Consider the following 15,240-nt stretch of genomic DNA (forward strand, 5'->3'; position numbering starts at 1 on the left):
AGAATGTTTTGCCTGTAAATGGTTCAAATGGCTCTGAGCACTATGGGACTTAACGTCTTAGGTCATCAGTCCCCTAGAACGTAGAACTACTTAAACCTAACTAGCCTAAGGACATCACACATATCCATGCCCGAGGCAGGATTCGAACCTGCGACCGTAGCAGGCCCGGGGTTCCGGACTGCAGCGCCTAGAACCGCACGGCCACCGCGGCCGGCATTTTGACTTTAAAATTTGTACTAATATAACAGATGATGATGACGTTAGGTTTGTGGGGCACTCAACTGCTTGGTCACCAGCACCCGTACAAAGTCCCAATTTTTCATCATCTTGAGGCCTTATTTCCGCTGCAATGTGGGGTCGGCCTTGCTACTATTAACTTGGCAGTGTTAGTTGCAAAGAATGGCCAGATGCTCTTCCTGCCGCCACCCTGAACACCCCCAGGATGGAATTAGTGTACCCAAGACGTCTGTGTCTAGTGTAATCCATGAAATAGTTTCATATGTCTGCGAGTCGTGTAACTGAGGCGGAAAGTTGGGACCAGCCCAGTATTCACCTAGTTGGATGTCGAAAACCGGGTAAAAACCACATCCAGGCTGGCTGGCATACCGACCCTCGTCGTTAATCAGCCAGGCGGACTCGATCCAGGGCTGGCGGGCCTACCCGAGCCCAGTAAGCAGCGCTTTAGCAGTCTCGGCTACCCTGTAGGGTCTCAAAGTCCCACTTTTTACACTGTCTAATTTTTCCCGCAATCCAGTCGAGCCACTGTCACGAATGATGATGATGATGTAACGATGAGGACAACACCAAGTCCCTGGACAGAGAAAATCCCAAACCCGGAAGGGAATCGAACGCGGGACCCTGTGATCCAGAGGCAGCAACGCTAGCCATTAGACAACGAGCTGCGGACGTGCTAATATATCTGTGATATGCAAAGACCGTATAGAAAGTGTGTTATATGTGATGTTAGAGCCGGCCGCGATGGCCGTGCGGTTCTGGCGCTGCAGTCCGGAACCGCGGGACTGCTACGGTGGCAGGTTCGAATCCTGCCTCGGGCATGTTTGTGTGTGATGTCCTTAGGTTAGTTAGGTTTAAGTAGTTCTAAGTTCTAGGGGACTTATGACCTAAGATGTTGAGTCCCATAGTGCTCAGAGCCATTTGAACAATTTTTTTGTGATGTTAGAGTGCTTTGCTAATGTATGTTTGTAGCTTACGTAAAGAAATATGTGGAATGTATAACATTTTGTCGGGGATTAATGAAATGAAAACATTTATTTGTGTAATTTTATATATTTGTGCAAGTATTCATTTGTATAAATTGGTACACGCTTAAGGACAATGCGAGGATATGTGTTATGTAAAAGATGGAGTACTTTTGTACTGAAGGGAAGTTGCTATGGGAAGCGTAAAAGGAGGCTTGGGTTTTTGGCGAGCTACCTGTACAGCGGGCGGAAACGAGGGAACTCTGTAGACATCAATGGTAAACGCAACGCTCGGACGAGGCAGACGATGTCTTACCCGGAAATTCTTGCACAATAGCCTCGAATGACCACTGCTGAATTATTAATTCGGTACAAGTTATTGGGGTAGGTAATGGACGTTAAAACGATGCCAAGAAGAATTAATTAGTCCACACTTCAAGAAACTTGTACGCCGTACCATGGGTGGGATAGCCGCTATTAGTATCTGCCACGCCCAACGCCCACAGCCAATAGGTTATGAACTGTTTAATTATAATTGTAGAAGCGTGAACTTCTTTATTAACTATTTTGAATAATTATTGTATTAAACATAAAATTTGTTTCACCCTGTTATTTTGTTCCTAATTATTCACTTATATAGCGTGCCTCCCTGGTGTTCGATTATTCCGGGTAAACCTGTTATAAAAACATTTGAAGTGCTTTATTCACTTTCTAAAAGCACTGATTTTCATCTTTGAATAAATATCTGAAAATAATTGTTGTGGAGTAACTTTTAAAGTGCAGGTAAGAACTCTGTGTCATTTACATAGTAAAAGTGCTGAAGTGAAATTTTGCTTAAGTACTGAAGTAGATGTTTTCAGTTAATTTTAACGATTTTAATATTCTTACTCTGTTTGTTGTGACAAGTGAGAGTGAATAAAAAAGTTTCGTTGAAAAAATACGAACATGTCATGCGTAAATACTGAGGTTTCGCTAGTTTAAATTTCTTTCGGTAATAAATGAAATTCAGTGAAGTACAAAGATATATAAAAATAAAATTGCTTATGTGACTCAGTAACGCTGAAGTAGGGTTGCATACAAGTACTGAATGACAATATAGAGTGACCACATCCTACCTTTGGCTTTTGACAGATCATTTGTTTGGAGAAAGATATAAATAAAGTGTCTTAATATGTTTAAATGTGTGTATTAAGCTATTAAAATATTTAAATATTTAATTTGTTGGTTGTAAAAAATGCAAACATAGAAGTCCTACCTGGACAATTTTTTTTTAGCACACAGTGAGGATTAAAAATTCGTGGCCTTTATAGATCTAAACTATATATGTCTGTGAGTGTAGTAGCTAAACTATTCTTGTGTCTTTCTCAGAACCATATCCTGAAAAGTTATATTTATTTGCAAAGTTATGTTACGAGGCCGGCCGCTGTGACCGAGCGGTTTGCAAAAATCCCGTCGCTTCTAAACTGATACTGTTATTAGCTTAGCCGCGAGTCCGTAGAGGGTGGTATATGTGACGTACAGTATAACTGGTCAGCATTTCCACCCGGAATTTGCGAGTGTAAGTCGGACCTTCCTTGATCCGCCTTGGTGGGTCGTGTCGTCGGATTTCCTCCTACCTGTGCGCGGTGCAGCTCTCATAAATGTCGTCCCGTGCAGATTCTTCATTGGCGCATTGGATGTCTCTGTCGGTGGAAGCTAATTATCTGAAATTGCTGTCGATTAACTTCGGGGTATCTATTTACTCGAAATTAACATTCAGAATGCCGTAATATCACTTTTATTCCTATTAGATCAATAATGAAACACTCATGTCACAAACTACTCGTAACCGACAACATGGCTACCATCGAACAAGACAGGAAGAGCTCTTAACGTCGACTGACGACTTTGGCGCCCAGTCCGTATCTCTTACTACTTTCGTCACAGTTCGTGGATTTCCGATCAAGTTCATACTTACTAAGATATGCATTTTTTAATGAACGGGTGTGAATTTTAACGAGGCAAAAGTATGATAAATAGTTTTAAACATCTATAGGCTCCTCCTAGTATTCATTTTGTCATAAATGACTTTAATTATTAAATATAAATAAACAAAATCGGTGGCTTTAGCGCCAAGATGGCGGTACTTCCCGTCATGTATATTTCCCAGGCTGACGCTTGTTGCTACGGTCCAGCGCCGAGCCCCACCCCACTACGCGCGACATATGGTCGCTTCGTCACCTAGTCAGCCAGCGTGGGAAATGCTCTCCGACTGATGGCCGGCTACGGACTACAGCACTTCCTAACTATCGTGAATACATCAATAAGAGACAATAATTTATCAAAACTGGTAAAAATGACTTCCTCACGTAAGAGACACTTTACATGTTCTAGGTGCTTCAGGCGGAACCGCGCTGCTGCTACGGTCGCATGTTCGGATCCTGACTCGGCCATGGATGTGTGTGATGTCCTTAGGTTAGTTAGGTTCAATTTTTTCTAAGTCTAGGGGACTGGTGACCTCAGATGTTAAGTCTTATAGTACATGGAGCCGTTTATTTATGTTACGAAACAGCAGGAAAGTAGGCCAAATTTACTTCTTCTGCTTTTCCAAAACTTAACAATTTCTTTGCCGAGATAGACTGGCGACTGTAAATCCATTAGAGAAACCACTTAATGCACTTGGTAAGAAAGGTGCTGGATTCAGTATTATTCTATTTTTTATTGCGTTTCTTTTTAACAGCTACAAAACTTCAGGAAAAAAAAAAAACCTAATAGTCTGATTTCCACAGCCATTAGTCATACATCACGGTCAAATCCTGTAACAGGGGTAACATTATACGACAGTTGCGGTAAGTGAGCATGTTTATGACATGTATACCACATGGACAATTCCCAGTATAATAGTGCTGTAAGTGTCTTTTCCCGGGATACGACTATTTGTTCTATTGAGGTACAGTGTTATATATAGAGTCCTATCACACATAGCTAGGACGCTCCTGACGATACTTTTGTCTGTGATGAACAGCCGCCGTCGAGGACAACATACAACATACCACGCTTACGTGCTCCAATTCTACAATGAATCTAGTCATGCATGCTTCTGTACACCAACACATATTCTTAATACTGGTTGATAAAGAAAAGTCATTGATGTTTGTGGTAGTACAACCTCTTTCATTGGAAAAAAACATTCCGTCTTACACTTTTGGAGACTCACCTTTTCCTTTCATTCTTGCTGTGTGTTCTGGAGCTTTTATTCTGCGTTACAGCTCCGTACTTCGACAAATTGTACTGAACTTCACAATAGTTACTCAAATTTCACAGTCACAGGACATAATTGTGCAGCTGTTATATTAAAATTCAGTCTTAATTATGGTCTTGTTTTAGTCTTTCATCGTCCATGTATTGTACATTATGTCAATTCTGTTTTCCATTTCATCTGAGAAGAAAAAGATATCACTTAAGTTTTACAAATGTAGAAGCATCACAGTTTTGAGCAGTTTTGAGCAGTTTTGAGCAGTTTTGAGTAGATCATATGTTGCAATGAAATATGGTTGGCAGATTTACTGGGGAATACGGGGCCGGGAGTATGGAATGAAAAGCAAAAGATGCTTCTAGAATTTGATGGGTTCCAGTCGGTTGTTACTTACGCATCTGGGAAGAACGTGGTTCAAAACCGTGTTCAGAAATCCATATTTAGGTTTTAGTGGTTCCTGTCAATAGTTTGGGTAAGTTTCAAAATGGTTCCCTTGAAAAAGCATGGTCGCTTTTCTTCTGTGTCCTTGTCAAATTCTAGCTTGTGCTCCATCCAATGCTCTTGTCACCGACAGAACATTGACCTCGATCTCCCTTCTTGTTTCATAGCATACTTCATGAACATTTGCTCACATACTTCGCAAGTCATTGTACAGTGCATGGTAGAGCGCATTTTACACAACTACTAGTCATTTCCTTTTCTGTTTCACTCTCAAACAGAGTGACGGAAAAATGATTCCCTGTACACATCAGTGCAAGTCCTGATCTCAATTATTGTATCCTTACGATCCATAGAGAGTAAAGTGAAGAAAGACGAAAGGAATGAGAAGTAGCAGAAATGAGAACAGTGAGAAACTAAAAATCAGGATTGGTGATCACGAAGTAGATGACGTTAAGGAATTCTGCTACCTACGCAGCAAAATAACCCATAACGGACGGAGGAACGCGGACATAAAAAGCAGACTAGCACTGCAAAAAAGGCATTTCTTGGCAAGAGAAGTCTACCAGTAACAAACCTAGACCTTAATATGAGGAAGAAATTTCTAAGAATGTAGGTCTGGAGCACAGCATTGTATGGTAGTACAACATGAACTGTGGGAAAACCAGTACAGAATAGAGTCAAAGCATTTGAGATGTAGTGCTACAGACGAATGTTGAAAATTAGGTTGCCTGATAAGGTGGATCTAAGGAGGTTGTGCGCAGAATTGGTGAAGAAAGGACAAGAAGAAGGGACATGATGGTAGGACATCTTTTAAGACCTCGGGGAGTAACTTCCATCGTACTAGAGGGAGCTTAAAGGGTAAAAATTGTGGAGGAAGAGAGAGAGATAGGAGAGCACACAGCAAATAATTGAGGACGTAGGTTGCAAGTTCTACTCCAAGATGAAGAGGTTGGCGAGGTTGGCACAGGAGAGCAATTCGTGGTAGACACGAAGACTTGTGACTCGGAAAAAAACTACGCTATTTCAGTATTTGATTAAAAGTAGACATTAATATGGTGTGCGCCTGCCCTTCACCTATATGGTAGCTTGAACTCTGCTGGGGACACTTACAATGAGGTATCTCAGTATCTATAGAGGAACACAGCCCACTTCTTCTAGAGCCGGAATCAGAGAAGGAAGTAATGTTGAATGCTGGGGTCTGGAGCGAAGTCGACGTTCTGTTTTATCTCAAAGATGTTCCTTTGCGTTCAGGACACGACTCTGCACAGGTCAGTCCATTTCATGAACGTAATTGTCCACACACCTTTGCCTCACAGATACTGCTTTATGAGGAGCTGCGTTGTCATTCTGACACAGTGCTGTAAAATGAGTTTAGAGCCTTACGCTTTTAGCATTTTTTTAATCGCAATAAAAGGTGACACCTGAACCGCGACAAACACCTACACAACGTAACACTATTTCCTCTCGTGGAGGTACCCACCGTCTGAGCAACTAATTGAAGGCAGTTTGTTTGTCGCCACACGCCATTCCCTTCTTTTATTTGGGAAGCATCATTAGCGGCGACTTCCAGGGCTGTTGACTCATGTGTGTGGTCCTGGAGACGTATTCGTTAGTTTCCATACACAAGCTGGCCGATTTCTGGCGTTCTTTCACCCACATTTGCGAAGTCGCGTATATCACTTGCACTTTCAATTTTTGCTAAGTACTTCACTGTGGGGCAGGTATAGTTCTACAGGAATTCTCATCATACCCAAACCCTTCCGTGGGATTGCCACAGAGTGCAGTGTGATTTATCCCTCCAAATCACAAGTTTGCGATCATCCGTTGTCCGGTGATGTCGCTGTTTATACCACCTCACTGACGACAGAAAAGGAAGAACCACTCGACCATTGTATCCAGCTCTTTTAAAATCCCTATGCACAGTCACTGCACTAGCTGGACTGCCAGTAGTGCTTTGGAACTCACAACTGATTCCTTCCACTGATCTCAAGCGATTTTGTAACAACTACCCTATGCAGTGCTCGGCGTTCCCTGTGAGTCAATACATGAGGTTTGCCTGGTCTGATTTATCCGTGGTTGTTCCTTCGCGTTTACACTTCCTAATCATTAACAGCCGACTTGGGCATCTTTATAAGGATTGAAATATCTATGATGGATTTGCTGTTCAGGTGACGTCCACTGACAAGTCCACGTTAGAAACCACTGAGCTCTGAAAACAGACTGATTCTATTGTTACCGCTGCTATGCTGAGATGGACAGATACATCTGATCAAATAGCGTAGGTGAACGCCCAAGCAGTAAAATCGTTCTGCTGTCTGCCTCAGACGCTGTTTCTTAAATTCATTGAATAGCGTTTCGCCACAGATCGAATTTTCACCTCCAAGGATTCTCATCTAAGGGTATGGAACGTTTCCGTAACACTGCCTTAATGGCTGAACTACACGGCAACACTAGCCGCACACACTTGCACTGCTTCTTCCTGGCTGGCGGGATCATGAACACTAACAGTATTAGAGAAAGAAGCCCACAGGTACTCTGAAAGCGGCGTCTGTTTACGGTCTATAATCTATCATTGGTGGTTTGGGTGAGCTGATAACATGCGCTACACTTTCCCGAACTTACTGTACTCGGCCCTGCATTTTCCCTACGGGTAACCTAATATGCTCGTTCCATTTTACATGGTTTCCCAACTTTACACCTAGATATGTAATCAACGTGACCATGTCAAGCTGTTTTCTATCGGTATGCTTGCGACAGTATGCTTGTCAATATATTCCAAAACCGCGCTGATAAAAACGGGGTTTTCCGATGCTAAAACCTAAATGTTCTATTGGTGATGTTGAGTGGTACTTAAGTAAATAAATTAGTGAAATCAAAGTGAACTAGAAATTAGAATATAAATGAAAACCTTGGATTAGTTTAGAGAGTTACATACTGGCAAACAGCGGGCAAAACAGCAGAACAGAAGAGACAATGACCGTGAAGTCAGCAAGTTCCACATAAGCGGGCGCTGTCGATTCAGCCGTCAGGGCATCGCCCGACCGGCTCATGTGTTTCTCAGTTGTCGCATGTGAGCAAAGGCCCTCGCCTACATTCCAAGAGCCAATGACCGACGTTAAGAAGATTCTTCGAGAAGCTTTTCAACGTGACAGAAGAGGCAATGACCGTGAAGTCGTTCACCTCCAGTAAACTGAAGTGAATAAATACGCGAGATGCAGTGGGCCAGACAGACGGAGACGGAGATGGAGACGGAGACGGAGACGGAGATGGGAGACGAGAGACGAGAGACGAAGAAGACGAAGAAGTGAAGAACCGTAGCAGTAGTTTTCATTCAGTTTCGGTGCTGAAGACCGTCATGCAAGAAGAGTCTGCATCATGCACAGACGAACCAAGTCCGCCGCTGTAATGGAATAGCAAGCAGCAGCCGCGGCGACAGAAGACAGAAGTTAAAAGGTATTTGAAGTCTGATTTTTACATACCCGGGTGACTCGTGATGACGGGAAGGAGACGGCCTCACCTCAGCAGTCACCTGTGAGCTGGGATGAAGACCTGACAGCCGAAGACTGGCAAGCGGGAGTCCGTTGTTCGAGTCCAGGACACTGGCCTTCCCCCATCGCGCCGCTCCGCTGGCCGACGCACAACACCCGCGGCCGCTTAGAGAAGAGAAACACTGGGACGCCACATTCAAGGTATCATCATCTGATGCACGACTTCGCTCGCAGTAATTAAACGGGCCACCTCGCGCTGCGCGTCTCCAGTCAGCTGGGCGAGACGGCGACACGAGATACACACTGCCATGCGTGATCAGACGCCGCCGCCGCGCCGCTGCCGCAGCAGAAGACTTCGCAAACGACACAGCTGCCGCTCTCCGAGCCAGAACATCGAGTAAGAAACAATTGTACAAATCTTCAGTAAAAGTTATCTTATGTAAAAATGCTGTTTCATTCTACCTCATACCCGAGCCAAGGAAGAACCCACCCTTCCCACATGTTGTTAAGAGAGAAAAATTAATTTATCTATTATTTTCACCCTGACACAATGCTTTAGAATGCTCATCCTGACAATTGACTTGCATCAAAAGAGAAAACCCACTTACATTTAGTATCACAGTTGTTACATTTGGTGGCAGGGAAAAAACCCTTGGCTCAATATGAGGTGTGAATGACAGTCACTAAAGGTCCACAGCTAGTATCGTTTAATGTGTGAAAGAATAGGGGTTTCCATAGCAGTCGTAATATTTTCTTTATTTAGAAGTGTATTTTCTCTCATGATTTTAAGAGTTTGTCGAAAATATTTAAACATCCTTTTCATTCAGTGTGGTAAGATTGTGTAACTAACAGTTTGTAAAATGATGACACGAAATCGTACAAAGTCAGAGTCAGCAAAAAAATGGTTCAAATGGCTCTGAGCACTATGGGACTTAACTACTGTGGTCATCAGTCCCCTAGAACTTAGAACTACTTAAACCTAACCAACCTAAGGACATCACACACATCCATCCCCGAGGCAGGATTCGAACCTGCGACCGTAGCAGTCGCGCGGTTCCGGACTGCGCGCCTAGAACCGCTAGACCACCGCGGCCGGCAGGGTCAGCACCACAAGCGGTTTCTACTGATGAAGCTATTCAGAGCTTAGTTAATCAAATAGCACAGCTTAAAAGTGATAATAATGCATTATTTAAACAGTTGAGTGAGGTTAGGCAAACCAGTTCAATCCCTCCCACCCTAGATTCCTCAGCAGCAGCCTTAGTAACTCCTTTTTCAGGTAAACCTGGCGAGGACATAACAGCCTTTTTTGATGATTTAGCAGCAGCTGCAAAGTTAGGATCATGGTCAGATGAACAGCTCTTACAAATGACAAAGTTAAGATTGCTAGGAGAGGCTAAAGCACACGTATTATACCATGAGGAAATACGGAATGCTCCAACATTTGAGGAATTGAAGAAAGGATTACTTAAACGTTTTCAAAAACAGAACAGCTGTAGATTTTATAGGAAAAAATTAAACACTATCACTCAGAGGCATACGAGTCCGTTAGAAAGTTTTGTAGATAGGATTAGAGAAGTTAATATTAACACCTATCAGTTGACAACTAGTGATGAAGCAAATAAAGTTATTTTACAAGAGGCGGAAAATAGAGCTCTGGATACATTTTTACGTGGGTTACCTCCTGAAACGTCCCGTCGTGTCAGGGCAGAGTTTCCTAAAAATTTAGCAGAAGCTGTATCTGTGGCGATGGCTTTTGAAGAAATTGACATTGCCACCAGATACAAGGAGAAGCGAAATGTATTTTCAGCAGGAGTACGATGTTTTAGGTGCGATCGACAGGGCCATATAGCAAAAAACTGCAGACAACCTCAATGCACTAATTGTCAAAGAATAGGTCACACATTCAAGGAATGCAGGTCTAAGAAAGTTTTTGGAAATAGAAATCAGTTAAACTCAAACGGGAATGTCGGAGCCGCCGCCAGGCGTTCCCAATAAAATTTCATGCCATTAAGGCGAATGTGAAGGCGGAATGCTGGTTATCTGCTACCATACAGGATAAAGAGGCAAGGATACTAGTGGATACAGCAAGGTATAGATTGAGTGGAGTAGGAGGAGGTACAGTGAAGTCATTAGGATGTACATCACTGATTTTCTATATTCACGGTGTACAATTTCAGGAAGATGTAGAAGTGGTAACAAAGGTAACTGACGGGTACGACGCGATCCTAGGACTGGATTTCCTGAATAAACATTACGCTAAAATCGACCTCAGACAGCAAACTGTAGAACTTAGCGGAATAGTGTTTCAGTTAGGTGACACCGCTGCAAAGGGCCCACTGCCGCAAGATTTCCCCAACCGGAAGGCGAAATCAACTGCACTGCGTGCAACGTCCTTGAAGGTTGATTCGCGGGATCAGATACCATCTGGCTCAGGAAAACTTTTCTGGATGACCGTTGACCCCGAGGTACCTAGAGATACAGTGTGTCTAATAGAGCCATTGGAGGAAAATGAGGAATTAGATGTATCACATTGTTTTGTACGAAGAAGTGTTGTACGGGTTCAAGACGTTGAGGGTGAAAGAAAAGTACTGGTACATATTGACAATTTCGGAGTGGAGGACAAAGAGTTGCATAAGGGAATATTAGTAGCTACAGTCAGTACTTTTGAAGAAGAAGATTTCATTTGGTCAGATATTAATGATGGTCAGAAACCAGACGCCTATAAAACCGCATTACGCCAGACGATGGAGCATTTGAAAGGAAATGATAGAGACACGATAGAAGCCGTTTTAGTTGAGTTTCAAGATTTATTTAATGCAGAAGGTCCACTGCCAGCAACAGATATCACACAGCATTGGATCCCAACAGGAAATAGCCCCCCAGTTTATAGGAAGCCTTACAGAGTTGCGCATCACTTACAGCCAGTACTGGATGAATTTATAGAACAGCATCTAAAAGATGGAATTATAGAATATTCTGATTCGCCTTATAATTCAAATATTGTAATTATTCCAAAGAAGTCTCCCGACGGTACGAAACGATATAGATTCTGTTGTGACTACAGACACCTTAACAAACAAACAATCTCAGATGTTTATCCTCTTCCAAACATTACAGATATCATTGACAGTTTGGGTAACAGTAAATACTTTTCAACAATCGATTTACGTAGCGGATATCATCAATTGTAAGTTGCTCCTGAAGATAGGCATAAAACAGCATTTTCTACCCCTGGAGGCCATTGGAAATTTAAAAGAATGCCTTTCGGTTTGAAAAATGCACCAGCAACTTTTCAAAGACTACTCGATGGAGTATTGCGAGGACTCAAAACTCAGCAATGTTGTGTATATCTAGACGATATTATTGTATTCTCCAAAGACATTAATGAACATGCTGTGCGTCTGCGTAATGTTTTTCAGAGACTTAGAAAAGCTAAATTAACATTAAATATGGAAAAATGTGGTTTCGCATTGACAGAGGTTACATACCTTGGGCATGTCATTAGTGAAAAAGGAATTAAAACAGATCCTCGATTAATTTCGGCAGTTAAAGATTTCCCAACACCACAACGCATTAAGCAAGTACAAAGTTTCATTGGTATCGCATCGTATTACCGAAAATATGTTCAAAATTTTGCTGAGATTGCCCGACCCTTAACCCAATTATTGAAAAAGGGTGCAAAATTTCATTGGTCTGAAGATTGTGAATCAGCATTTCAAACCCTTAAAGATAAGTTAACACACAGTCCAGTATTAGCCTACCCAGATTATAATAAAGAATTTATTTTATCCTGTGACACAAGTGGTCATTCAGTAGGAGTTGTTTTGAGTCAGAATATTAATGGCGCAGAACACCCCATAGCTACGCTTCGAGACAACTAACAACGGCAGAAAGAAATTATTCCACAATGGAGAAAGAATTGTTAAGTGTTATTTATGGCATTAAATACTTTAAATGCTACTTGTATGGTAGGAAATTCAAGGTTATTACAGACCACACAGCTTTCAAATGGTTGCTTGGATTAAAGGATCCATCTAGTCATCTCACCCGTTGGGCCCTATGTCTTTCGAAATGGATTTCGAAGTTATTCATAAACCAGGCAAAAAACACACGAATGAAGATTGTCTAAGTCGGAAAATAGCACTTTTGGAAGCAACAGGCTGAGATACTGAGGACTGGAGAAAGGCACAAGATGAGGATACAGAATGCAAAAAATACGCAACTCAAAAACAATTTTGCCTTGAAGATGGTGTATTATGCCGTAAAACAAAACTTGGACCGCGACTTGTTGTTCCCCAACACCTTAGACAAGAAATAATGGCAGAGGCCCACGATCATATCCTTGCAGGACACGGTGGACAGCGGACAACCGAAAGACGTGTAGCAGAGCGATTTTGGTGGCAAACCAGAAAGCAGGATGTTGCGCAGTACGTTCGTAATTGCATTGCATGCGCACAACGAGCTGAAATTTCTCGATAAAAAATACCCTTACAGAGGCTCCCCGAGGCTTCATGCCCATTTCAAATCTGTGGACTGGATCTCTACGGGCCATTTCATAAAACACCGGCTGGTAATAAGTATGTCCTTACAATTATAGATCACTTTTCACGCTATCTAGCTATGGTGAGTCTCCCAGATCAGCGAGCAAACATAGTTGCCCAAGCTTTAGTTAACAACTGGATACTTAAATTTGGCATACCTGAAGCTATTATCACAGATCAAGGATCTAATTTTATGTCTGAATTAATAAAACAGCTATGCCACTTCCTAAAAATACGTAAATTACGCACAACTCCGTTACACCCTCAGTGCAACGGGCGCACAGAAAGAGTTCATCGGACAATTGGCAAGATGCTTAGTTATTATATTAACGAACAACATTCTAATTGGGATACGTATTTACCAATAATCGTTTCGGTACAACGCCAAAACACATGAAGCAACTGTCATGTCACCTTATGAAGTGGTCTATGGGAGAAAAATGCCGTCCCCTTTTGATGTAATCAGGCAGAAAAACAGAAAAGTCGGAGAAACAGTAAGAGATTTCAGTCGAATGATGAAGGATGTATGGAAAAAGGTTCAAAAATCTAATACAAAGGCTTTGGAACGACAGGAAAGATTAGGTAATACACAAGCTAAATCTCCAAATTACAAAATCGGTCAGTGGGTGATGCTTTCAACCCCATACGTTGCGAAAGGAAAAACGAAGAAATTTGTAACAAACTACAGAGGTCCTTATCAAATTATTGAGATCACGTCCCCAGTCAACGTTAAATTGCAACTGCCCACCCGAACTACCATTGTCCATGCAAGTCGTTTAAAACCTTTTAAGGGCGCTCCAGATGTAATTCCTTCAACAATAGTGTCTGTTTTACCGAAGGGTGGAGGAAGTGACCGAAAGGGATAAAGAGTGGCCACGCCAGCACAACGTACAGACATGGCACCATACAATCTTCGACCAAGGGTGCGAATGTCCTAGTGGAATCATAGAAGACTGTGGATAGTATACAAATGTAAATAATTACTAAATGATAATGGTTTATTTTTTTAAAAAAAAGTGGAACATGGAAACATGTAGATCTTGCAGTTAACAATGTATTCCTTCTTTTCCCTGTTTTTGTTTTTACTAGGTTAGTAGGCCCATAACCATGTTGTTTGCTTTTTTCAGAAAACGCCATGCAAAGCATTTCCTACACAAAACCTATCCTACCTCAATTACTCCCTTGACAGTTCCCTTCAGAAGTCATTAGATATGTTCATAAACTCGCACAGCAAGGCAAAATTGATGCCTTTGGTATGATGCTACATGTCTTAAAATTAAAAAGTGAACACAAAACTAAGATTATAATCCTAGGAACGGGTATATCTGGAACCTTTGTGTTGGTGTTTCTGCTTTGTACAGTTTTCTTTTATTTAAGACGAAAAAATAAGCCAAATAATAATATACCACTTCATCAAATCCCTGTTTTTCGAATTTTATTAGCTGTGCCTTTGAGAGGTGGCATGAGCCCCCTCTCATATTTCTATCTTACGATTTTCCTCTCCAATTGCATGCGGTGTAAAGTTGCTATTCCTTCACACATGGACTTCCCACGCAGCGTCTCTTGTCACCCAGGTGGTCCGGTGACAGGCGGGCTCTGCCGATCTTGAAAGGGTAAGCCGACGGATGTGAGGGAGTCGAGTGAATGCTTTCCAGACGCAGACATTGTCAAAAGACACGCCCGGAGGGGCCTGAAGTAGTGGCTGGGCTAGAGGTTCCGTTACTTCCCAGAAACTTAGCGAAAACACTTTCTGGCGGGCTACTAGCGAGGCGTGGGAATGACTTGTGTTCCCAAGCAGCCTTGGCGCGCAAATTCCCGCGTTTTTTTGCCATATAGTAACTGTGATTGGCTTGCTCAGGGCATAGCCCCGTGACGTAGCAAAATCGGCGCAGAAATTGGCGCCAAGAATCTCCATTGGTGGAATGGTAGTGCTCCGGCAATAGAGTGGAATTTTCCGCCGGTTTTCGAGTTGCTGATTGGAACGGTTAACCACGGCCACTGTCGTGGGGGCGGGAATGTTCTGTGTTCGGCCTGTACGGGTGCTCAGGGGCAGTCGTCTCTCGCCTTTCGGTGGAAGTAGGTTACAAGACTGAGCTCTCGCTGCTCAGGTCAGCCTGCCTTCCGTGGGCTGTCTAATATACTTTTATTTAATTGTAACTGTTTCACGAAGTTGCTGAATTTCGACTTCAGCGTAACTTTCCGAGTACAGTTGGCAATTGAGCGTTCTGTGTACAAGAGGCCTATGTTGTCTGTCTTGAGCAGTTTTGAATAATGTTGACTGTATCGGAGTTACTGGGTGACTTCGCTTGTTAAAATCAATCGCTGTACCGTCAGTG

The sequence above is a fragment of the Schistocerca nitens genome, chromosome 6 (genome assembly GCF_023898315.1).
Source record: "Schistocerca nitens isolate TAMUIC-IGC-003100 chromosome 6, iqSchNite1.1, whole genome shotgun sequence".
In the NCBI taxonomy this organism is placed as follows: Eukaryota; Metazoa; Arthropoda; class Insecta; order Orthoptera; family Acrididae; genus Schistocerca; species Schistocerca nitens.